The following is a 26,721-nucleotide window of genomic DNA, read 5'->3' as shown; positions in this document are numbered from 1 at the left end:
TAAATAAACTTACCATGGCTAGAAAAACAGAAAAGAGGAAACAACTGCAAAAGGACTATTATTTGAAGAAAACTCTACAGCAGGAATTAGATGGAAAAACAAAATGTGGGCCAAATGAAAAAGTCTTGTGGTAAGAGAACAAAACAATTTAGTAAAAAATGTCAAAGGCTATAAACAGTGTGCACATTGAGGAAAGTACAAAGAATGCCTCAACAACAAAAAAGAATAATAGGAAAAGAAACGTAAATAAAAGGAAATCATATTCAGAAGACACAATGTATGCTAAAAGGAGGAAAAGTCAGTATGAAGAAATTAGAAAGAAGATGTTTTACGATAGAGTTGTCTTTAATTTGTTGAAAGATGTGAAGAAGTACAAAAGAAGAGCTCCATTTTATGAAAAGAAGAAATACATTGAAACTACTATTATTGAGAAGGCTTTTGAATTAAAAAGTAAATTATCAATTTTAGTTTTAAACAGAATTCGATCACTAGATAAGCCAATACATTTTATAAAGGCCAAAAGTAAGAAGAAAAGAGTTATTAACAGAACTAATTTTTGTGATATTTATTGGGGTGAATGGATACACAGTTCAATGTCAGAGCTTTTTTTTATTGAAGAGAGTTATTTTCAGACCAATACTTTATTGCTTGCAATTGATACCAGTGGTCGAGCTTATGAGGTTATAAATTGTTGTCCAATTGAGAAAGAGAAGATGGGTCCTCGAAATGTAGAAGAACTGATTGCTGATGACGTTCTAAGGAGATGTCCTAAAGCCCCAGTGTATACTTGGGATTGTAGTTGTATTTGTAGCATACAACAGGACTCTAATGATATTTTACGTAATTTCTTACAAGAGTATAGTAAAGAAAAGTGTTAAACAAAAGATTAAGGCGTGCGCGCTGACTCCGCCCCCTTTCAGGCCACGCCCCCTTCCTCTCCTTGATATGTGCCTGTACAGAACGCGCAGCGGACGAGCGCAGCGGGAGCACCTAAGGCAAGCCCGTCTGCGCCCGTCCTCGCCAAGTCATCGCCTCTCGCCAGTCCCCCTGGCATTACTCCGTCACCACCCCTCTCCTATGATAGAGAGCTACCCCACAGCTTGAACCCCGGACGGTCTTGCGCTAACATTACAGGTAGGCCCGGCTTCACCTGCCTACAATGTCAAACCTGCAATTTTAATACTACTAAACCCCACTCCATTCGACAGCTTCTAGTTCCGGATAAAACCACCTCCATCACGATACTTCACCTCAACGTGAGATCGCTAGCCAAACATCACCTTGAGGTTAATACCCTCATCCTGGATGAAACTCCAGACATCCTCTTCCTCTGTGAAACATGGTTACGGGATGGCACCTCCACCATTCCCAACCTTACGCTACCAGACGACTATCTGATGTCGACCATTAACAGAGATGGAAGAGGAGGCGGTATCGCTATAATCTATAAAAAAATGTTCTCTTGTTCATTTGTTAAGGAAGAATTGCCAGACTGTGAAAGCGCCCACTTTAAAATCATCATAAATCCTAACTTCACTGTGTCGGGTCTCTACATCTATCGCCCACCTGGCCCCACTTCAAAATTCATTGAGGCCCTCCTTGAGACAACAACTTCCTTAATAACTAAAAGCTCTAACTTTACAATTCTGGGAGATCTTAATCTTCATTTTGATCTGCTAAATGACCCTACGATCAAAATGCTCCTTGCAGATCTCTCCGCACTGCAACTCAACTCCTTCATTTCCACTCCAACTCATTTAGCTGGTCACATCCTAGACCCAGTTTTCTCAAACCTAGAGAAACTTACCTCAGAGTCACCCTTACCAATGGGATGGACGAATCACTCCCCTATTAAATTGGCCATTCCGGTCAATAAAAACAGGCACAATACGGCACCGACCCGCCGCCTAAAAAGACCATGGCATAAATTATCTCACAACGACCTACATACGACCTTAGGGGACTTCCACCTTGACACCAACTCTGACATCAACACTAACTACAGCGCGTTTCATGAGTGGATCACGGGCGGACTAGACAGTCTCATTCCAGCAAAATGGGCAAAAGGTCGTAACTCCCCATCCAACCCCTAGTACAACGATACCCTCAAAAACTTACGCAAAGAGTGCAAAAAGGCAGAACGCCTCTGGCGTAGGGAATACAACAAAGAAGATAAATCAAAATACCTACTTCTACAGAAAACGTACCACAAAGCCATCCGTGCTGCACGGACCGCTTTCTACGCCGACAAGATCGAATCTAGTCCCACCCCTGCTAAAGAAATCTTCAAACTCGTACAAGAACTTCAGAGCAGCAAAGCTCCCCTCCCTACTATCTCCTCCGAGCAACAATGCGAAGACCTTGCCAGGTTGTTCGTCGACAAGGTACAGAAAATCTACACCTCCTTCCCTCAGCACGCCCCTAGCACTACCAGCAATCCCTCCTCTTCCCCCAGCTACTCGACCATGACTTGCATCCCAGAAATCTCCGATGATATCCTCATCAGACTATGCAAAAAAGTCAAATCTGGTTCCCCCGCGGACCCTATGCGCCCGGCTCAATTCTTAGAGTCACTCAACTTCTTCCTACCGGCGCTTACCGCCATCCTGAACCTCTCCTTCACTTCAGCATGTGTACCATCTGCCTGGAAGCAAGCGTGGGTTTCGCCTATCATCGAGAAACCCACCCTAGATCCTTCTAAACTGGAGAATTTTCGTCCAATCTCCCTGCTCCCATGGCTGTCCAAACTCGCTGAAGCGCATGTCAACAGTACTCTATCCCAGCACATGGTCAAAAACAACATTCTTGACCCATCACAAAATGGATTTAGACCAGGCCATAGCACTGAGTCTGCTCTCTTAGCCACCACAGAGCACCTCCGAACGATCTTAGATGCCGGTCAAAGTGCTGCGCTGATCCTTCTGGATCTCAGCGCGGCCTTTGACACGGTATCCCATGTCATCCTTCTCAATCGTTTGGAGACCTTTGGAGTAGCTGGTCATGCCTTGGATTGGTTCAGATCTTTCCTCGAAAACAGGTCCTTTCGAGTTTCTGCCCCCCCTTCTTATCCAAACCCCACCCCATTGCACAGGGAGTTCCGCAGGGCTCTGCGTTGAGCCCATCCCTTTTTAATCTCTACGTCCAGCCTTTGGCGGCAGTGGCCAAAGAGTGGGGCTTGACATTAGTATCGTACGCCGACGATACACAGTTGGCCATCGCTCTCTCAGAAGGTCCTTCCAACTTATCCTCTAACTTCAAAAACGGACTCTCTGCGGTTGCCCAATGGATGACAATGAACTGTCTACAACTTAACGGCGGAAAGACAGAGGTGCTACTCCTTGGCAAAAACACCAGCCTCTGGAATGAGCACTGGTGGCCGTCTTCCCTGGGCACCATCCCTCCCCCCAAAACCCTAGTGAAAAATCCGGGCGTTTAGATGGATGCCTCACTCAACTTTCGGGCCCACACCAAAAAAGTTGCCGGCACCTGCATTGGCCTGCTGAGAAGCCTCAGCCACATACTAGGCTTTTTCGACGCCAAAACCCGCCAACTCATTATCCAAGCCACCATCCTCTTGCGTCTAGACTACGCCAATGTGCTCCTTCTTGGTGCCAACAAATGTGAGATAGCACGACTCCAACGCATGCAGAACTCCGCGGCTAGAACTCTGGTCGGCCTCCCCCGCAGATGCTCAGCCAGAGCGACCATCAAAAAATTACACTGGCTACCCGTTGATTCTAGAATCAAATTCAAGACCCTCATTATGTCTTTCAAAATCCTCAAACTCAACACCCCCCCTCTGCTTCGAACCCTTCTCACTCCCTACGCGCCGTCACGGAACCTAAGATCCTCCAACCAAAACCTTCTATGCGTCCCACGCATAAAACTCTGCCGCATGGGCGGCCGCTCCTTCAGGTTCCTTGGAGCCAAGATGTGGAATGACCTGCCACAACATATTCGTTCGATAGATAGCCTACCAGCATTCCGGAAAGCAGTGAAAACGTTTCTATTCCCTTGCCTGTAATCCTCCCTCTGTCCTGGTTTCTCCCCGCTCAGGCTAGGATCTGGGTTCTTAGCGCCGGGACGCCTCATTGCTGGGGCAGCTGTTGCGCTCTACCAAAACTATAGAATAGAATAGAATAAGATGGTGCAAGGACTAGATCCTTGCAGAGTGAGAAAAAATACTGATTTGCAGGGTCATTATCTGGCTTGACTTTCTAGGAAAGTATGTCAAAGTGTTTTTCATCATTTTAGAATGTTAGCAGTACATCATTCTCAAATGCGGAAGTTAATCAGAAACTTGTATTACTCAAAAAGTCCAGCAATATTTTTAAATGAGTTGAACAGTGCTCTGTTCCATGGGCTAGTATCAGAGGTAAAAAAACGGTTCATGATGAAATAGAGTTTTGTTACTTTGGGGCTGAAAAAGAGAGTCCAGAATGTGAGACATTAATAGAAGTAGATGTTGAAGAGAATCTGAAACATACTACTACAAAAAATGTTGAAGAACAAGTTATAAAGTTTAATGCGATTTCATGTGAAAGGCCAAATTATTGTTGTATTTATTGTCAACGAACTCTCTATAAAATTCAGACTAGGACAGTTGATCTATATTTAAAAAGTGAAAGAAAAAATAATGATAAGTGGATGGAAATTTCAACTTATTTATAGGTAGAGGAGTGCTTTGATTTGGGTTCTGATCAGCGTATTTGTAAATATTGTTATAACAAATTAGACAAGATTAAAATGCCTGCTAGAGCTGTCCATAATAATCTAGAGTTGGTAACTATTCCTCCAGAATTGATAGATTTAAACACGTATGAGTCTATTCTGATTCAATGTGTGCACCCATTTCAGGCTATTGTTCGTATGGAGCCTAAAAGAGGTAAATTGACACCTACAGCTTTACAGAGAGGATTAAAAGGAAGAGTTGTATATTTACCTCTAGATTTAAAGAAAAATATTGAAACTATTGGTGTAGAGAATGTAGAAAGTGGACCACTAGGTATTCTAGTTAATGGTGTTCCTAATAAGAGTTAGAAAATCTGGCAGGAATTAAAGGATGTCAGGAAAGTGCAAAAGGCATCATTATAACTTATAAAAAGACAATGATTACTACGAAAATCTGTATGTGGAAGAAGAAGAAATACTTTTAGGAGATGATAGTGAAACGTCAAGTGGTCAAATTGAATAAGTGGACATGTCCAAAAGAGAAGAAATGTATGAACTTCAATCAAGGTCTTGAGATGCTTCCTGAAGCTGATATGGTCACGGGTCAGTCGTAGGTGAGTGGGCATGGAGTTCCAGGTCTTCGCTGCCAGGTAGGAGAATGATCTTACTCCGGAGGTGGTTCTGCGTATTCGTGGGACGATGGCGAGGGCGAGGCTGGTGGAGCGAGCGGAGCTGGCGGGTGAGGGTGTAGAACAAGAGTCGGCTGTTGAGGTAGTCGGGGTCCATGTTGTGGAGCGCTTTGTGTGGATGTATGACATTACAATGCATGCTTTTACCACGCATGCCTTTACATCGCAAGTTTTACAACGCATGCTTTTACAACGCATAGTGTTGAGGGGTGCTGGATAGTGAATAGTTTAATTTACTATTCCAACTCCAGTCCCCGTGCATAGTAGGGAAGGTGTTGGATAGTAAATTAAATCTATTCCCTATCCTAGAGCGCCCCCCAGCGCTATGCGTTGTAATGGCATGCGTTGTAATAGTTGCGTCGTAAGGGCTCTGCGTGGTAAAAGTTGCGTTGTAAAGGATGTTCCCCGCTTTGTGTGCATGGGTTAGCGTTATGAACGTGATCCTTTTGTTTACGGGGAGCCAGTGGAGGTTTCTCGGGTGGGTGGTTATGTGGATGTGGCAAGGGATGTCTTGGATGAGTCTTGCGGCGGCGTTTTGTATGCGCTGGAGCCTCGTCTGAAGTTTGGAGGTGGTTCCTGCGTATAGGGCGTTCCCATAGTCCAGTCGGCTGATGACTAGGGCCTGTGTGACTGTTCTTCTGGTTTCTGTTGGTATCCACCGGAAGATCTTTCGGAGCATTCTCATAGTGTACATACACTTCATTCGAAAGAAGTGATGGGGAATACTATTGAATTATTCCAAATGAAGAAAGCGAAGGGGACTCCCTGAGTGTATGGGAAAAAAGTTTTTGAAGCTCGTTGTTTTCTGCAACTGTTCCCAACTGGAAAAGGTGGACGATATGATGAACGATCAGTGCAAATTCCTGCATCACAATATCGAACAACAAGATTGGATGCAGAAGATCCAAGATTTCAACAATGTATCCAATATATATTTCATCATTTGTTTGAGAGTGACTTGTCCGGACTTCCATATGTAGTCAACCACATATTAAAAACAGGAGTACATCTTCAAAATGTTTCTGCAAAGGAATTTATGGATACAGTACATCAGAGAGATGATCATTTAGAATGTCAACTGATTAATTTGATGCATGTCAGCATGGTACTAATGAGTATTGGTACCGTCATCATGGAGAACTTAAATGCATGCTAAGGAACTTAGGAACTCCTACATGGTTTGTTACCCTAAGCTGTGCTGAAAACGCTTGGGATGCTTTACTTGAATTTCTTTGAGAAGCAAATCCAAATGTTAAAAACATTGAATTCAAGACTCCTGGAGAATTGTGCTCTTTGGATCCTGTAAATGCATGCAGATATTTCAATCATAGGTTTGAAGCTATGCTGTCTTTTATCTGCAATTAAAAGAATCCTCCTCTTGGAGAAGTTGTGGATTTCTTTTGGAGAAAGGAGTATCAAGCTAAAGGTGCTCCTCATATACATATGGTGTTATGGATCAAGGATGCACCCAAATTTGGAACTGATTCGGAAGACTCTGTTTTATCTTTTGTATTGTATTGTATTGTAGGTATAATTATATAGCGCGGTCCTGTTGCCCCAAGGGCATCCTGGCGCTTGAGATCCGGTCAACAACACTTCCACTGCTCAGACATCCCTAGGGAAGAGATACGTTTTTAGGGCTTTCCTAAACGGGAAGTAGTTTCTTTGACTTCTCAAAGGGAGTGGCAGGGAGTTCCAGAGTTTGGCCGCTGCAACACTAAACGAGCGGCCACCCATCCTTACTCTCTGGAACCTCGGAACCACAAGCGATTGTGCCGAAGAAGAGCGAAGGGACCGCGAGGCAGAGTACCAAGCGAACATATTCTGCAGTGGCACTGGGCCCTGTCGCTGTACCGCCTTAAACACTAGGCACGCCGCTTTATACAATACACGCAAGTGCACCGGGAACCAGTGTAGGTCCCTTAAGGCTAAGGTGGAGGAGCTAAGGTTAGGGCGAGAGAGAGCCAGCTTAGCGGCCATGTTCTGCACCCGTTGTAACTTCCCCAGCAGATTTTTTGGGGCCTCCAGAAGCAGCGCGTTGCAGTAGTCTAAACGACTCAGTATGGTCCCACACACTACTTCCGGCCTGGCCTGCTCATTGAGGAGGGGCAAGACTTTACGCAGCATGCATAACAGCATCATGCACATGGAGATGGTCTTATAAACATGCATGTCCAGCTGTAAATTTGGGCTGAAAATCACCCCCAAATTACGAGCTGACTCCGCGGCCGACACTGACTCGGGGAAAGTAGATGGCCAGCAGTTCTCCGGAAGTACCCGAGGAATCCGGTCCATGGAGCAGTGGAGCACCTCGGTCTTTGTGCTGTTGAATTGCAAGGAATTGGCCCGAAGCCAATCCGCTGTAGCTGCCATGCAGCAATGGAATGTCTCCAGCGGGACCGCATTATTTCCTTCCAGGGAGAAGACCAGCTGGGTATCATCAGCATAATTGAAAGCCGAGATACCAAAAGATTTTATAAGCTGGACCAGAGGGCGGAGGTAAAGATTGAAGAGTATAGGGCTGATGGCCGAGCCCTGTGGAACCCCCTGCCCTACTTTCCGTAACTCGGATCGGAAAGGAGGAAGCGCGACCATCTGCTGCTGGTTGTTAAGGTAGGATACCTGCCAGTCTCTTGCCCCCACTGTGACCCCGCACTCCTCCAGCCTCCTGATGAGGGTCCGATGGCAAACCGTATTGAACGCGGCCGACATGTAGAGCAGCACCAGAAAGGCTGCCCGACCACTATCGACACACAAACGAAGATTGTCAAGTACGGTTACCAGCGCGGATTCTGTCCCATGCGCTGGACGGAAACCAAACTGTGTCTCACCGATTTCTTCCAAGAAGCCTGAAAGGGAGCGGGTCACCAACTTTTCCACAATCTTAATAGGAAAAGGGAGCAAAGAGATCGGCCTGTAGTTGGAAAGACAGGCGGGGTCCAGAGTTGGTTTCTTAAGCAGTGGTGACACGACTGCCAGCTTCCAGCACTCGGGAACCGTTGCCGAGTCCAAAGACTGGAGGCAGATGGAGTACAGAGGCTGGAAGAGTTCCGCCTGAAATGGCTTCCAGAATTTGGGTGGCAATGGGTCAAGCGGAGAACCCGATGACACCGTTCGTGCCAGGCTGCAAAACTCCTCAAAGGAGGGAGTGGGGAAGCGTCTTAGTTGGGGTCGACTGGACACAGCTTCCGGAGCTCCCAAGCTGGAGGCATGACCACTCAGCTGGAGTCGATTGGGCGAAGTGTCCAGGGCTGCCCGGGCTGCCTGGCTAGAGGCGAGCCTACTCAGCCGGGTTTGACCGGCCACGACGTCCGAAGCCTCCGAACTGAGGGCATGTCCACTCAGCAGTGGTCGGCTGGAAGGAGTATCCGGAGCTCCCAAACCAAGGACTGGGCCACTCGGCTGGGGTCGACTGGGTGACCCGTCCGGAGCTCCCGAGCCGAAGTCAGAGACATCCGGCCGGGGTCGTCTGGACAGGCTGCCCGGAGCTCCCAAACCGAGAGCAGGAGGCACTGGGTTTTTTAAGCCTTCCATGATCTTAACGATCTTCTCCTCGAAGGCACTCGCCAGGGAGTCGCACAAGGCCTGTGACGCAGGAACAGTGTTGGCCGCGCACACAGGGTGGGTCAAGTCCCTAACAATTTTAAACCGGGCTTGTGACTTGTTGGGCGCCTGGATCAAGGTGGTTTCCAGAAAAGCCGCCTTAGCCAGCCTGATTTGCACCTTGTATTCCTGCAGTGCCAGCCTAAAGGAAGCCCTCGCTAGGTCCGAGTAATGCTTCCTTCCGGCTCTCTCCGCACGTTTGCAGCTCAACTTCAGCTGCCGCAGCTCCTCCGCATACCAGGGACAGGCCCGGTTCAATCTACCTCGAGACTTACGGAGAGGCCCAACCTTGTCCAAGGTATTCGAGATGGACCGGCACAAGGTGATATAACTTTCCTCCGCCGAATTACTCAGACAGAAATTATCTGGTAGTAAGGTAGGCAGCGGCGATGCGTTTAGAAGTCGAGACCAGGGTCTGCCCAATTTAGCCTGTCTGGCGCCGGTCTCCCCCGAGGAGTACTCCTCCAGACAGAGAGAGAAGGCAACCAGTGAGTGGTCAGTCCAGTATTGACATAGGATATCATTGACCACTACTAGTTGTACGTCTGCGAAGACCAGGTCCAAGGCATGACCTCTCCTGTGAGTAGCTGACCGGACCAGTTGTTGCAACTGAATGTCGCTGAAAGCTTGACAAAGTGTCGCAAACGCACTGTCCAGCGGGCCACCTGGCCACAAGTTAAAGTCTCCTAAGACCAGCAGCTTGGAGTGGGTGTTAGAGAGGTCATATATCAGGTCGATGAAATCTCACAGGGAGGGTGCAGAGCCCGGCGGGCGATAGCACAAAACGCCCGTGAACAGTGTTCTCTCAAGATCTTTAAAAGAGAACCCCATCAACTCAAAGCCCGAAACCTCTCTAATTTTAAGTTGGAAGAGACCCAGTGTTTCTCTATAAATGATGCCAATTCCACCACACCTGTTCTTCACCCGAGGGGTGTGAATGATTTTAAAACCTGGGGGGCAGGCCAAGCCCAGTTCAACCAAGCAGTCCTCCCGAGTCCAGGTTTCCGTAAGGAACAAAGCATCGAGCCCAGAAGACTAGATGAGGAAGGCGATCTCTGTGTGGTGCTTGCAAAGCGACCGAACGTTAAGCAGCCCACAAGAGAGGGAGTTAGGCTTAGATAAGATACTAGCCTTCTGAATCGAGAGCGCCTGGCTCGTTCTGAGTTCAAGTAGTTCAGCCCGAGAATAGGCTAGGCGTGGAGAGTGCGGGGGGACAGAGGGAGCGGCCCTATGCGCGCCCGTAGCGCGAACGGGCGCAAACGGGCTTACCTCTGGCGCACCTCCGGCGCGCCTACGTCGCGCCCGCTGTGCGCGAACGCTGCGCGCTTGCTCCTCCATCCTTTTAGGATATTGGACCGAGCGGGAGTCCGCCTCCTGCGTCACTTGCCCTAAGCAAGATGGCGCCCGAAGTGCTCCCAGCCTTCAACCCCACCCAAGATGGCGGTCGGACCCGCTAAGCTAGCCATATCCCGCCGAATGCGGGTGGAATCCAATTTACAGTGCGAGTGAGCCTGACTGTTCCCCGGCCTAAAAAACCGACACCTAAGGTAGGCAGCACAATTTAATAAGCTCTAGCAGCTGTATAGCGCGTTACCAGCAGCACGACGGAATTTAAAATAAAGCACACGATTAAAATGCAGCAACAGCAAAGAGTGCGTAGACCAGAAATCTGACCTGACCGCACCCCCGGTGGCTTAAATAGGCTCACCAAGTGCGGGAGTCCGCCTCCTGCATCCCTTGCCCTAAGCAAGATGGCGCCCGAAGTGCTCCCAGCCTTCAACCCCACCCAAGATGGCGGTCGGACCCGCTAAGCTAGCTATATCCCGCCGAATGCGGGTGGAATCCAATTTTACAGTGCGAGTGAGCCTGACTGTTCCCCGGCCTAAAAAACCGACACCTAAGGTAGGCAGCACAATTTAATAAGCTCTAGCAGCTCTATAGCGCGTTACCAGCAGCACGACGAAATTTAAAATAAAGCACACGATTAAAATGCAGCAACAGCAAAGAGCGCGTAGACCAGAAATCTGACCTGACCGCACCCCCGGTGGCTTAAATAAGCTCACCAAGTTAGGGAGTCTGCCTCCTGCGTCCCTTCCCCTAAGCAAGATGGCGCCCAAAGTGCTCCCAGCCTTCAACCCCACCCAAGATGGCGGTCGGACCCGCTAAGCTAGCTATATCCCGCCGAATGCGGGTGGAATCCAATTTACAGTGCGAGTGAGCCTGACTGTTCCCCGGCCTAAAAAACCGACACCTAAGGTAGGCAGCACAATTTAATAAGCTCTAGCAGTTCTATAGCGCGTTGCCAACAGCACGACGAAATTTCAAATATAGCACACAATTAAAATGCAGCAACAGCAAAGAGCGCGTAGACCAGAAATCTGACCTGACCGCACCCCCGGTGGCTAAAATAAGCTCACCAAGTGCGGGAGTCCGCCTCCTGCATCCCTTGCCCTAAGCAAGATGGCGCCCAAAGTGCTCCTAGCCTTCAACCCCACCCAAGATGGCGGTCGGACCCGCTAAGCTAGCTATATCCCGCCGAATGCGGGTGGAATCCAATTTACAGTGCGAGTGAGCCTGACTATTCCCCGGCCTAAAAAACCGACACCTAAGGTAGGCAGCACAATTTAATAAGCTCTAGCAGCTCTATAGCACGTTACCAGCAGCACGACGAAATTTAAAATAAAGCACACAATTAAAATGCAGCAACAGCAAAGAGCGCGTAGTCTTTTATTGAAGAATATGTCACATGTGCTATACCAAAAAGAACAGAAGAAAACACCATAAGGCAAAGTCATCGATACGGCAAATACTGTTGAAGAAAATACAAGTCTAAGGAAAAGTTTTATACCAAACGTCATTTTGGATTTCCATGTCTAGTAATATCAAAAGGAAGAGTAAACAGATTCATGTCAGCTGTGAGACCATCATTAGAAAATCTTCCAAAAATACGTACAATTTGAATAGAAGCGAAGAATCAAAGTATTTCAATGATTGTAATCCAGTTATTCTCTCAATGTGGAATGCTAATATGGATATCCAGTATGTTGCGGATAATTCCATTGCAGTTGCCCGGTATGTGACATCTTACATAACAAAATCGGAAAAGACGAAGTTGAAAGAAATGTGGGAAGAAATTTCTCACAAGAAGAGTCTTAGTAAGAAACTTTACAGTTTCAGTTTGAAGATGTTATCCCATCGAGAAATTGGAGCGTACGAATGCTCAGATCGTATATCATCTACAAGTTTATACTCAAAGTCTAGAAGAATCATTTGGGTGAGTCTAGGTCTTGCTGCAACGCGAAATTGAGTCTGAATCCATAATTGTTCCAATCTTCAAGAAGGGAGATCGGGACAATCCGCCCAATATCTTTATTAGATTCTCTTATGAAGGTGGCGGGAAGGATTGTTTTAGACAGATTACAAACATGTGCAGAGGATAATAACATTTTAAGTGATGTACAGTACTGTTTTAGATCTGGGTTAGCTATCAACGAGCAGGCTCTTAATCCTAGTATTTTAATTGGAAAGTACACACAGGCTAAAACAGAGACATTTTATTTGGCATTCGTCGATTTAACAGCCGCTTTCCACTGTGTCACACACAGTAAATTTTGGGACATTTTATGCGATCTTAATGTCAACTCTACTATAATCCAGTTTTTGAGTCAAATATATTCTGGGGCTACAGCCAAAGTCCGATAACGGAGAATGGACAATGTAGTAACAACGTAGAGACACCAATTAGGATTAAGATAAGTTTCCTTTAATGGATAAGCCACAGATTACATCCAGCCGGATTCAAAGTTAAATCATAATGAATACCAGCACAACTGATACAGATAGAGTACCCAGATCCCATTAGAATACAATGACACATACAGAATACTAAAACTTATAGGACTTCTAAAACTCTAAGAATATAATTAATTAAATATAACTTACTAGCTACTACACACAACGTCCTTCTATGTGGAGAGGGAGTGAGGCAAAGGTGCGTTTTGGCACCATTCGTGTTCACTCTTTACACCATAGCGTTGGAACAGGAGTTTGTGTCTAATGCTAGGGACACGCCATACATACATAAGCGCCCGATTGTCTCCCTTCTCTATGCTGATGATGCTGTGCTTATGGCACGCACCCAGATTGGTCTACAGCGGGCTCTTACATTTTATACTAATTGTATGGACTCCCTGGGTCTAAAAAAGAATACGAAGAAAAGTTTTATAATGACCTGTGGCAGAGGAAAACAAAAATGCAGAGGTTTCCAAGCTGGGGGCAGTAGGGTAGAATTTATAAAATCATTTACATACCTGGGTGTTTTATTTAATTATACTGGGATCTGGATACAAGCAATTAAAACCAGGAATCTCCTGTTCAATAAGTCTATAGCAGCATTGATAAAGTTTTCTAAAAGATTGGGAAAAAAGCCGCCAGAAATCCTCTTGAAGATTTACAATGCCAAATGCCAGAGTATAGCTATCTTTGAGGCAGGTATATGGGGACCCCAAGATTGTGCATCAATTCAGCAAACTGAAAACTCTTTTTTGAGATTCATATTGGCATCTCCTGCGAGTGTCTCAGTTTTTAATTGCCATAGCGAGCTAGGTGTTCCATACGTTTCAGATCTATCTAAGGCACAACATGTGCTGCTTTGGCACATAATTTGGACCTCTACGAGCACATGGTTAAATAAGGAAATCTTAACCGATGCGATGAGATTAGACCATGCAAATAATATTACGTGGGTAAGATACGTGAAAAACGTTTGCAAGACATAGGGCACCCAGAATATTTTTCACAACCAGAAACAATGATTTGAATAAACCTCAGGGAGTTTAAAAAAGTTTGCATGAATGTCAGGGAGGACAACAATTTAGCCCTGGAAATGAACAAGCCCATGGTGGTCCAGCACTTAATAATTACAATAACATGTACTATTCAACCCTATCTATTGTGCTGCACGGGGTTATGATATGTTAACAGGCTTTAGATTTGGGTCTTTTCATCATCTTGTCAGTTACCCTGACATGAATAACTGGTCAAGGGATCTAGGCCTGTGTCCATGTGACAATGTTTCTTCGCATACTATGATTCATGTAATCCTATTCTGCAAATTCTATGCAAATGAAAGATGTAGATGGATTAAACACTGATTAAAAGAGGGGGGCTGGAGACAATGTCGTCCAGCCTACTGTATCTACAGATGTTGGATAGTTACGATTGCGTTGCATTGATGACGGGTTTCCTGAAAAGTGTTTTGAGAGTGAGGAAAATTACAAATGCCTAGAAGCTGTGGGGACACACACGAGCAGTTTATATATTGTGAGGTATTGTCTTGGCACTATGGCCATCTGACAAAACTGTTTACAAAGTATGAAAAACTGTAATGAATCAAAAATGCTTTTATGAATTTGTATATATTTTCTTTTTGTTTTTTTTTGTTTTTAGAATTGTAATGAGATGATTGCCTGCTTTTATGATTTTATATGCCTAAAATCGAAAAAAGCTCATTTTGACTTTGAGTACTTAAATCTATACAAGAAATATTTAGCAGAAAATGAACCAGAAAGTAGAGATATTGTCAAAACAACTATGTTGGACACATATTATCCAAATAGATCTCATCATCTTAAAAACATATGTCTATATGAAGTGCTGCAATATTACACTTTTAAGAGGAATACTACAGAAAACATAAATTAAGGAAAATATGCGGTGATTGGTTCAGAAGGATGTTTGGTGAAACAAAGGAAAGGAAATCGGATTTATCACAGAAAACTGAGTTGTGATACTTCTGATAGATGAGAATTTTACTATTTAGCACTTTTATAACTCTTCAAACCTTGGCGTACAGAATTGGATTTACTTGAAGTTTTTCAGTGCTATGCAACTTGTTGTAATGCTTGTAAATATAGCATAGAATGTACAGTATTTTGCAAATTATCTCAAAATGTTGAATGATGAAATTGATCAAGAAGCTACTATTGCAGCTGAGATTGCTAGAGACAGCTCTCAAGATAGTCAAAGTTCTGCTCAAGTGAGAGAAGATCCACCAGAACAACCAATTCTTGAAAATGAAGCTGCAATCACTATCAATGAAGTGGAAACAGCAATGCATCAAGCTCAAGAAGATATTATGGACTTAGGAAACTTGGAAGAACAACTAAATGTTGAACAGAAAGAAATATATCAGCAAGTGAGACAACAGATAGACCATGCACATGCACATAATTTGAACCTATCCGAATGTATGTCAGTGGTCAAGCTGGAACAACTGCAAAAACAGCTATTGATGGACAGAATTCACAACAATGTCATACATGCACCCCAGTACAGAGATCTGGGCCTAAATCCATGTTTTTTTTTCTCAAACACCTCCCCAGTTCAGACATGGCCATATGCAAAATCAGCCTTAACCCTGTGCCACATGGGAACAGTCCAGCCCAAAGTGCCAAGCCATGTCTTTCCTGTACTGTCATCAGCCAGGATAGCTTGACTCCAGTGGCGTGGAGAGCACGGGACTCACGTCTGAGCATACCCGTCCCACTCGGGGTGAAAAATGTAAAAACAACAGTTGATGGACAGAATGCAGAATAATGTCATACATTCACCCCAGTACAGAGATCTGGGCCTAAATCCATCGTTTTTTTAGTCACCACACCACCCCAGTTCAGACATGGCCATATGCAAATCAGCCTTGACCCTGTGCCTCATAGGAACAGTCCAGCCCGAACTGCCAAGCCATGTCTTCCCTGGACCAGAATCAAGCATCCTAGGACCGATTTCTGGCTATCAGCCATCATCAGCCAGGATAGCTTGACTCCAGTGGTGTGGAGAGCACGGGACTCACTGTCGTAAATTGACATTAGGTTAGCATTCGCTGAAGCCAATCCGTTTTTATTATGTTATATTGCCCGTTTCTTGGAAGCCATTTTGTATTTATGTCAGCCATTTTGTATGCCATGTGCTACCTTGTGTTCACCATGTGTTCCGTCCTACCTCTCTGTTAACTGCCTGTGTATTCTGCCTAGAGACAAGCTATTTTTAGTCTTCGCCAATTATGCGCATGCGCTATTGAGCTACATCTGTTTTTGATTAGTGACTCTCAGGCATGCGTTTACTCCAAACTGATCGATCCATAGCTCCCCCCACTTGTTGAATGTGTGCTGTAACATCTCCATATATGGTCATAAAACTCATGCTTGTATGTGTACTGCCTATTTTTTGAACACCTGTGTGGGTATAAAAGGACCATGTGCCTTCCGTCTATTGTGCTACTTCGTACATTGCCCACAGATCCTGTATGAATTGGTTCCACCTCATGAGGTCTTAATAAACTTGTCTTTTATATTCTAGTTTCCGTGCCAACTTCTATTCTTTGGTAGGCCTGACCGAGATTCGATACCACAAATTGGCGTGCCAACGCGGGGCTTATCGGCGACTCGGATGCCCGAAGGACTCGTTGAAACGAAGGTTTGGAAACTTACTTTGGACGCAATCGTTGCCAGAGGAGACCCGAGTCTTGGCATCTACGGCGTTTTACCCTTCTTTCCGATCTGACCATCCAGGTGGTGCCAGTCATCGACTGAGATCTTTTCTGTTGATCCACCGTGCAGAGACCATTTGGTCAATTTAAGAACTTGGCAGTTGGAATCTGGACACTACCGGGATTGGTAAGATGCCTTGGATTGGTAAAGTAGTTTAGTAACACTTACTGTGGCTTTTGTATGAGTTAGCTTACATTTGAATTGTGTTTGGAAACGTATATGTGCTTTGCAAACTACATAGGCAGGTAATGAGGAGATTTTTCTCTACTTTGATTTGTTTGAACGGCGCAACGTGCGTAGATACTTTAAGCACTACTTTGATTATAATACTGCATATTTTGCTTTATTTTGGCATGCCTGTTTTTAGCGCACTTCGAAGGATGTGTTGCTTTTGTAGCGGTACCAGTTTGAATATCGACGAAGCTCAACCAGCTCCCCCAGAAGGGACGCCTAATAGGGACATGTATTTTATGTATTGTCTTTCTCCCATAATGTTCAGTACGTTATGGCATAAATATACCAAGAAAGACCCTGAGTTGGGTTGGCCTGTGCACTGGTCATTTGATTTGTGAAAGATTCAGTATGTGGAGCAGTGTATGTTTAAGCGAAAGTCTAGACAAGATATGTTTGATTGTGTGCGAATGTGGGAGAAAGCACTGCATGAGCGAATGAAGCGTGAGCAAGTCTTAATTGACAAAGAACAACAAAAGTCAGTTCATGCAAAGGCCTTAGAGTTAAAGAATAAGGAAACAAAAGAATTAAAAGAACCCCTTTCTCCGATTTTAAATAAACAGCAAGACGATTTCTTGCTATTAGATCGTTCTCCACCCCCGTATGTTTTCCCTTCCGCTCCTGATAAGTCCGATGAGGATTCTTCTGATACACAGGATAAACAACAAGACACTCATTCTATGATTATCCCTGCACGCTCTCCTGAGCTTAGATCTGTTGCTTGCAAAGCGGCCTTTCATACTGCTTCTGCCCCTGATATCATGGAGGAGATAAATAGTTGGTCGGAGAAGGAGCAAGTCTATTGTTTAAAGGTATTTGCTGGAGAAGTTGTTGAGCGGTTTAGGAAATATTCAAAGGTGTTTGAACCTGAGGATATAGCACAGGATTGAAAGAAAATGCGTGATGGTATTTTTCTTTTTTCCCAGGTAAAGGATTTAATCAGGAGTTTGGTTAAACTATGGGTTCATGCGGCTCGACTGCGGCTGGACCAAAAGGCAGCAAAAGCGGATGCACGTGCATCTAAGACCGGCACGGTAGAAGCCTCTATCTCCGGATCAGATAAGAGCATGATAATTCATGCAAAACCCAATGCGGGAAGCCGCACCTTTGTATATTCCTCCTAAGGGCGAAGGGACAAATGATGATAAAGATTCTGCTGATTCAAAGGGTTATTTTGATTATAACTGGGTTTACACTCCTTGGAGTAGAGCGGATGCTATGGCCCTTAAAACCGCATTGCCCGATACGCGTAAAAATCCAGCAGCTTTTTATGAAGAAGTTGAGGGTGCTTTGTTTTCTTGTATTATGACATTACCTGATATTGATTTGTTTTTTGGATTGATTTTACCCCCTGATATGTGGAGAACTATTCGTAAAGTAGATGATAATGTAACTTTCGGGGCATTTTGAAAAGATATAGAACTAGCAGATTTGGAAAGGGAACCAGCACAGAAGCCATGTTCGTTAATATTAGGTCTTCCAATAGCCATATTAGTTAAATTGAAAATCATTATTCCCTCTAAAAAGATAGACTGGACTATATTTGCCTCGTGCAAACAAAAGACAGATGAATCAGTGTCTGTCTTTTTTACGCGTTTTGAGGAGGCATTCCACGATTTCAGTGGCCAGTCTTTAACAGATGATACGGGCAGACATTTGTTCGTTGATAAATATGTTGCTAACTTGCTACCAGAAATAGCTTGTCGTCTAAAAGCTAGTGAGAGTTCATGGACTACCTCTTCTCCGGTTTCTCTTTCAACTATGGCTCAGTATTATGAGCGCCAGGAGTTAGAAGCGAAAGGTAATGAGGATAAAGAGCTAAAAACAAAAGTTATGATGGCTCAAGCCTACGGTCCGCCTTTTAGAGGCAATGATAGACGTAGACGCAGATCTTATGGTTCGTCTTTCACTTGTTCTACTTTATCAGTTGACCAGTGTGCGTACTGCAAACAGCTCAGACATTGGCTTTCCGATTGTCCTGTATTGCGTGCCCAGTAAAATCAACGCGGCCGAGGACAAACGAGAAATCGTTCGGGATATTCAGGGCCTAGAAGGGGCACGAATGATCGCATTAGGTTTGATTCCGATGAACGAAGGCAGAATGGATTTAATACTTTTGACAGGCGACACCAGTATCAAATGTCTAATTGCGCGCCCTCTGAATTTCCAGACTTTGCTTATGCATAGAATTGCCTAGGATGGGGTAAGGATTCGGTTGAAGTTCCAGTAGATCAGAGTAGTCCCTATATTACGGCACATGTTTTGGGTTCTATTGATCAGTTTCTGGTTGATACAGGAGCTTTGTTTAAACAATTGGATCCAAGGGCTCCCCTGTCAGGCTCAACCATTACATCAATAGGGTTCGATGAAACACCTTCCCTTAGCCCATTGTCACAAGCAATTACATTTCATGTTGATAAGTTTACTGCTCCATGTCCATTTTTGCTTTCACCAAACACACCAGATAATATTGTGGGTCTTGATATGCTCAAGTATTTCAGAGCCACAATACGCTGTTCTCCGGAAGGAGTGCGCTTTATTTTGAAGAAGAATTATCCTGTGCTCGAAAGATTTTGCCTTGTTAAAGAGGATACTGCATTAGCCCGCTTCCGAGCATATTGTGGGCAACTTCAGATACTGATGTAGGACAGATGGTTATTCCGCCAGTGCACATTAGTGTCAAGGAGGGTGATGTGCTACCACATTTACCTCAATATAAAATTTCACAAGAAGGGGAAGAAGCACTAACACACATTGTTCGTGATTTGATTGATGTTGGGGTTGTGGAGGAAGTCCCCTATAATGTTTGTAATAGTCCGATTCTTCCTATTTTGAAAAAAGATACTGATTCTAGAATTTACAGATTCATTATTGATTTGCAGGAAGTGAACGAGATTGTAGTCCCACAATATCCTGTGGTTTCTGATATAACAACATTACTTACTTTAGTTCCTCCAACGGCAACTACATTTTCCGTGATAGACTTGAAGAACGCTTTCTTTTCGATCCCTATTCATCCTGATAGCCGATATTTGTTCGGTTTCACCTTGAATAATCGATCGTACAGATTTTGTAGAGTTCCTCAAGGCTATACAGAGAGTCCGAGCATCTAGAGTCAAGCATTGAAAAGACAACTTGATTCTTTTGTTTTGCCCAAAGGAGTGGCTCTCATACAATATGTCGATGACATCTTGTTGGCAGCCGATACGCCTGAATTGTATGAAGAAAGTACTTTGTCTTTGCTTTCCTTCCTTGCTACACACCATCACAAAATGTCACAAAAGAAATTGCAATATTGTAGACCGAAGGTGACCTACTTAGGTCATCTTCTGTGTAAGGAGGGACATGCATTGACACCAGATCGAATTCAGGCTATTTTAGACACACCAGTACCTTCCACTCAGAAGGATGTTCGTGCTTTTATTGGTTTGACTTCATTCTGTAGGCAGTGGATACTAGGGTTTTCACACATCGTCAAACCTCTGTTAGCACTGTTGATTAAACACACTCCTATGCCCCTCCCCTGGACAGATGAATGTGAAAATGCTTTTCAACAGTTACGTCAAGCTCTTTGTTCTGCACCAGTGTTAGGTACTCCAGATTAAGTCTCAAGCAGAACAATGGCATGCGTTTTTTTTCTTGTCACTGAAGATAAGTAACAAAAGATTCATTTGTGCTGTAGGGTTCATTACTGCTATGGTGGTTATAGCAATAACAGCTTGGTTTGTGGAGAAGGTGGCCCCTGCTCGACACCTTTTGTTTGCCACTACTCCAGCTCCAATTGAACATTTTCATTTCACTCTTCCCTACCATGAACTAAAGCATCAACAATCTTATTTGAACAACACTTTCATCCAGTCATTCAATGCTACAAATACCACCAATTGTTGGGTGTGTGGGATGATGCGTGCCCACCATAAACAGGGAGGAACACCTTTTATTCCTCTTCCCTTTTCTCATAATAGTTCTTGTCAAGCTTGGTATGCGCTTTTATTTGCATCTAGAAAACCTTCGATACGTGGGATTAACTTTCATCTTAATAAAGTTTGTTATCAAGACAAAGATGGATATCCTCAAGCAGAAGGAACTGAATGGGAATCAGAAGAATACCAACCGGACAATTTTTCAACACCCTATGTTTTCATCAGAACACGAACAATTAAAATCGACAAACTTTTTGTGATTTCTATAACCAAAGCAAAAGCAGACATGTGTATTAGTAGTGTGGGAACAATTCCAGTGGGTTAAAAGTGAATGTGTCACATATAAGGCAGGTTGACTAACCTTGTGAAGCAAATACAGCAGAAGCGATGATGTTTCTAGTTTCTCACTTCCCTAGGAGCGGTACCTCATGTGAGTCATATAAGTATACACTCCATAGAGAGGACCTAACCAGGGGAAGGAAAAAATTGGAGAAATAAAATATAAAGGACTGGCAGCCAGAAACCATCTACAGCACGTGGTGACAGGGTAGTTGTTACACGTTAGGTCTGCATTCTGTTCCTGCATGAAGACACAAGGAACATACATGAATTACACTTATGTTTTCTGTGTATTATGTGATGCATATCCGACTTCCAATACTATGCTGTTTTCTCCCTCTATTGGTACAGTTGAGCCATGTGCAGAGGAGATACAGACACCTAGGATCACAGGTGATCACGTTCCTTTTTTATCTTTTTCTTTTTTCTTTTATTATCGATTACTGTCACTTGAGCACGTTGCAGTATCACTACGATAGAGGTCCTGAGGAAGGCAAGGGCTACTTGTTCCATCTTTTCCGCAACATGTCGACCTATACCATCTAGGCAGTAATTAGCTCAAAACTGCTGTTTGCTATTTTGTTTTTAACATTGGAGGATTGAGCAGAAACCAAAATAAAATATTTGTTGCTCCTTCACCCAATTTTAACACACTTTCTTTCACTTTCACATGCGCTGTAATTGCATCAACCACTAGTAGAAACATAACTAATTAACAACAGAAGAACAGCACTACGGGCTATTTGGTTGATGAAGGATATTCCAGTCTGTCCTTACCCATCACCTATAGCACGTATGGTGTAATGTCCTCAAGGCATATGCAAATCAGCCTTGACCCTGTGCCTCATGGGAACAGTCCAGCCCGAACTGACAAGCCATGTCTTCGCTGGACCGGAATCATGCATCCTAGGACCGGTTTCTGGCTATCAGCCGTCATCAGCCAGGATAGCTTGACTCCAGTGGCATGGAGAGCACGGGACTCAAGTCTGAGCATACCTGTCCCACTCGGGGTGACAAATGGAAAAACAACAGTTAATGGACAGAATGCAGAACAATGTCATACATTCACCCCAGTACAGAGATCTGGGCCTAAATCCATTGTTTCATTGCTCACCACACCACCCCAGTTCAGACATGGCCATATGCAAATCAGCAATGGTCAAGCTGGAACAGGAACAAGTTTCTTAATTAAAGTAATCACCAGTTATCTACAGAAAACAACTGACTCACATTTGTCTTGTATTGTAACTGCTCCAACTGGGTTGGCAGCACACATCATTAAAGGAATTACATTACATTGTTTACTAATGCTACCTGTAGAGCATGAAAATAAATTGGAATATAACAAACTATCTGGAGACTCTTGCTATGAAGTTTCAAGAGTGCTAAACAAAATGAAACTTCTGATTATTGATGAGGTGAGCATGGTGTCAAACTTAATGATTGCCTCTGTGCATTTAAGAATGTGTTGTAAATATATAATTTACCGTCTTAATTTCTATGCAGGTAAGTACTTAATCAATAATAACTCAATCGGAAAGAAAGAAACAGAGTCCGTGGTGTTAGAGTTCTTAGGGGTTTTATTCCTTAAAAAGGAATCGTTCCGGAACTGGATATCTGGTTCCTGGTACCACAAAGGGTCCAGGAAGGGATAGAGCAAAGTTTTATTGACAATACATAGCTTATATACTTAATTTACACCATAGAAACCAATATAGACGGCGTAACAGCTGAGAGAAGACAAGATAACAGCATCCACGTGTTACTAGTATGTAATCAGAAGGCGTGGACTAGGCGTGAACTAGAGGTGTGTGCTAGAAACGTCACAAGTAGGTGTCACAAGGGGGTGGCACTTAAACAGAAATGTTGCAATGTCAGCAGAAATCGGAAGCTTGGATGCGCGCGCAGCTGCATGACGTGTGATTGACGTGAAACTGGAGGGTGCAGGGGGCTTGACATTTACACTGACGGAAAGAGACAGAAGTCTGGCATGTCAGATCAACTCGTACTTCTATCATATCTGATATCTGATGTTTGGGAACCATATTATCTGAACGGGAAAGGTCTCTGGGGCAGAAGCTATTCTATACTGACTGTGAGTGCGTGTATAAGCGCCTGAGTGTCTGCATGAGAAGCGTGGGGGCATGGGCCTTCCAGGGGAGCATGGTAACAGAGACTATGAATTACTTGCATGGAGACAGGCCGGCCCTTTGGCTCTGCAGCTGGGGGTGTTTACTTAAACTAGTAGGCAGGAATGTATTTTCGAGGAGTGGAACAGATAATTCGAAGGTTGTAGTCAGTCTTGGCAGGCAGCAGGCTGAGCTAAGCGCGGTGGGCCGCGCTGGGAGTAAGTCAGAGTTCACGGGTACAGAGGCAGCCTGGGCTGAGGCTTTCGGAGTCAGAAGCCAGAAAAAAGGCTCGATGGCAGAAATTTAGGGCCTACTTTGCCAGAGCTGAAAAACGTGTAAGGTACACTACAAAAAGACGTTGGCAGAGCATACTTAGGAACGGACTATTCAACCCATTCAGGGTGGGTCTGAAAGAGGACATGTTAACGTTGGACGCAAATGTATTTGCGTCTTCATAGCTGGCACAGGAGGGAAGTTACATGCACTTTAAGCTGGTACATGGAGACGGTGGGGTACACGCTAGGGAACACAATTAAACCATAAAATTTATATTTCCTCATTCCCTCCTTGTTCCCTACGGACCCTTCATGATATATCGATCCTCATGAATCGATCAGTTTGTTCTTGTAACATCATTTGCTCTTCTTTCTTTCTTTCACGTCTTGAAAGAAAACTGGAATGTTCAATGCATGAAGTGGCGCACAGTCCACAAATCGCTGGCCCACACTGCAAGCATAGGCAGCAACTGAATACTAGGACTAGGCCAATGCCTAGGAAGGATAGGATCTTCCATCCCCAAGCGGTTAACGTTGTCCAGAACCAACCGGACCAAGTCCAGGTGCCTGGATTCTGATGTATCAGATTAGTAATTTTATGAAGACGTGTAATAGCTTTGTATACAGATGGCGCGTTTTCTGGAATGAAAACACAGCAACTTGACCCGATGACCTTACAGGCTCCACCTCTATCTGCCAAGATGACGTCAATAACAAGACGATTCTGAAGGACAACAACCCGCATGGCGGACTGTTCTTCGGTTAAGTTACCTAGGGCGGAGGCAGTTTCATTCACTACTGCTTCAAGTGTTCTAGTTAATCTGCGTATTAGTTTACTATTTTGGACAGGGCCTAAAAAGAAAAAGAATCCTTTATTAAAATCGGTGTACTGTTCCCATGCCGTTTCTGTGTAGTCGACAAGCGGGATATCTCTTCTGAGTCTATTCTTTACTAGATTTGTATTTCTGTGATAATCAGGAGGAGCTAGAAATACAGGTGGCAGAAGGAATGCAATATAACAGGTACCATCCCAATCTGGAGGTAAACGTATGTATGCGGTATGACCACAAACAAAATAGGAATGACGGATAGCTTTAAAGGACGATTTACCATGATCACTGAATTCGACCACAGTAGTACATTTACTATGACCTAAGTGTACTGAACCTTTCTTCCTGACACATAATTCACCTGTGACTGGTAATACTGACATAGCTGGTAGAACTGGTGCAGCTTCGGATTCAACTGTAAGAATCATAAGGTTAATTGTGTAATTACTTAATCCATATACTTCATTTTCTAGATCAGTTCCTATTCTAATGGGGAGTCCCTCCTTATCAGGGTAACAGACGTCGAGCAGGACTAAGTTCAAGTTTCCCCAAACCCAGCTCCCGTCGAAAACAGCAATATCAGGATCTAAGGAATTAATTATTTTAAACCATGCACCACAGGAGCCGTTGTGAGTGAACGGATACGGAAAGAGGGGCAGAGCTCCCTTGTAATTCTGGTAGGGAGGGAGTCGGCCACATATCCAGCAATTTGTAGCATTATTAGTCTGATGGGAATTATGTAACATACAAATGAAAGTGTTGTTGCGCAGCGCAAGTCTGTAAGAAAGTTCATGTGGAGGTAACTCGCTAAAAGTATGTTCAGCAGAAACATTGTAAGCAGATTGTTCACGCTTGAAAATAGGACAGTGGATAGGAAGTAATATACTTGCAACAATGATTAGAATACTTAGAAAAAACATTATTAACAATGTCACTATACAGTGACTACGCAATGATTTGCAGTATGTACGTTTCTTGAATTGTCTCTCTCTCTCTCTATCTCGATCTAGGGGATACATGTCAGAAACTATTTAACCGATTCACCTAGGGGAGGACTTAAACAATTAAACTGTCTGACTTGCTAGATTGGAGCTTTGATCTGTACTCCTCTTGTGGAGGTTTCTCTCGGTCGGAAACTTTATAGTCACTGGGCTCGATACAGTCTTTGGAAGGGGTGGACGAGCCTGGGTCGGGTTTCAGTTCATTGCATAGTTTAACATGGCTCGTGTGGATCCACCCCTTCCTGCCCTCCACTTTCACCGCTGTCCTCGTAGTAAGTAGAACGGTCTTCGGTGCTTTCCAGCGGGGCTCCAGCGGACTTTTCCTGTCAAAGTTCCTTATTAAAATCAGGTCGCCTGGACGGACATCATGCGGCTTTACATCAGTGTTGTCAGGGAAGGCTGCGGCAACCTGTGAACGACATGATTGGAGTGCAGACATCAAGGAGGCAAGGTAATCTGTCAACATATTGCAATCAACATCAGTAATTTTCTTAGGAATGGGCGTCCCCCACATATTCGGTGGTCTACCAAAGACCACTTCGTACGGGGATAGTCCTGATCTCGAGTGGGCAACCATTCTCATATAGAACAGTGCCACTGGCAGGGCGACTATCCAGTCGACCCCTTTCTCTTGACATATTTTTCCAAGGCGGGTTTTTAATGTCTGATTATGCCTCTCTACAAGGCCTGCGGCTTCGGGATGTCGGACACAATGGAATTTCCATTGATATCCTAGCAGCAAGGAAACTTGCTTCATTAATTCAGATGAGAATGGCTGACCGTTATCTGAGTACACGACACGAGGCATGCCGTACCGTGGGAAGAATTCACGAACCAGCTGCCTGGCAGTGGTCGGAGCAGTGTAATCTGGGACTGGATATGCTTCGGTCCAACGGGACAGTGCACAAACAATTACGAGGACATATTTGAATCCTCGACAACGGTCCATCTGGATATAATCCATCTGGAGGACTTTAAAAGGGTGATCGGGAGGATGGAATCCACCTTGCTCTACAGGGACGCTTTTACCTGGATTGAACTGACAACAGATCATGCAAGTACGCACTTTCTGTTTTGCTGCTGCTCTTAAGTGTTTATTGCTCCAAAGATTTTGTAAACTGTCTAACATCGCTTTCTCTCCTAGATGTGCTGGACTATGTGCTGCCTCCTGTGTCGTTAACTGGATGAGTGGTTTAGCTAGAAATGCATATTGAGGAATCCATTGTCTGCAGTACGAGGTGAGGCCTATAAAGGCCCGCACTTCCTTTTGTGTCTGGGGTTGTGGCATATTTACAATTAGCTGAATGCGATCGGGAGTGAGCTGTCTCCCCACTTTGGACAGCAAGTGACCCAGGTACACAACTTGCTGAACACAGAATTGTAGCTTCGAAGGAGACACCTTGTGTCCCTTGTCGGCCAGGAAATGTAAAACTGTCAGTGATGCTTGTTCACATTCGGGCTCACTTCGTGCGGTGATCAGCAG

Source organism: Lissotriton vulgaris, chromosome 3_1, assembly GCF_964263255.1.
Source record: "Lissotriton vulgaris chromosome 3_1, aLisVul1.2, whole genome shotgun sequence".
In the NCBI taxonomy this organism is placed as follows: domain Eukaryota; kingdom Metazoa; phylum Chordata; class Amphibia; order Caudata; family Salamandridae; genus Lissotriton; species Lissotriton vulgaris.
The sequence above is the reverse complement of the archived record's forward strand: the minus strand, read 5'-3'. Positions refer to the sequence as shown.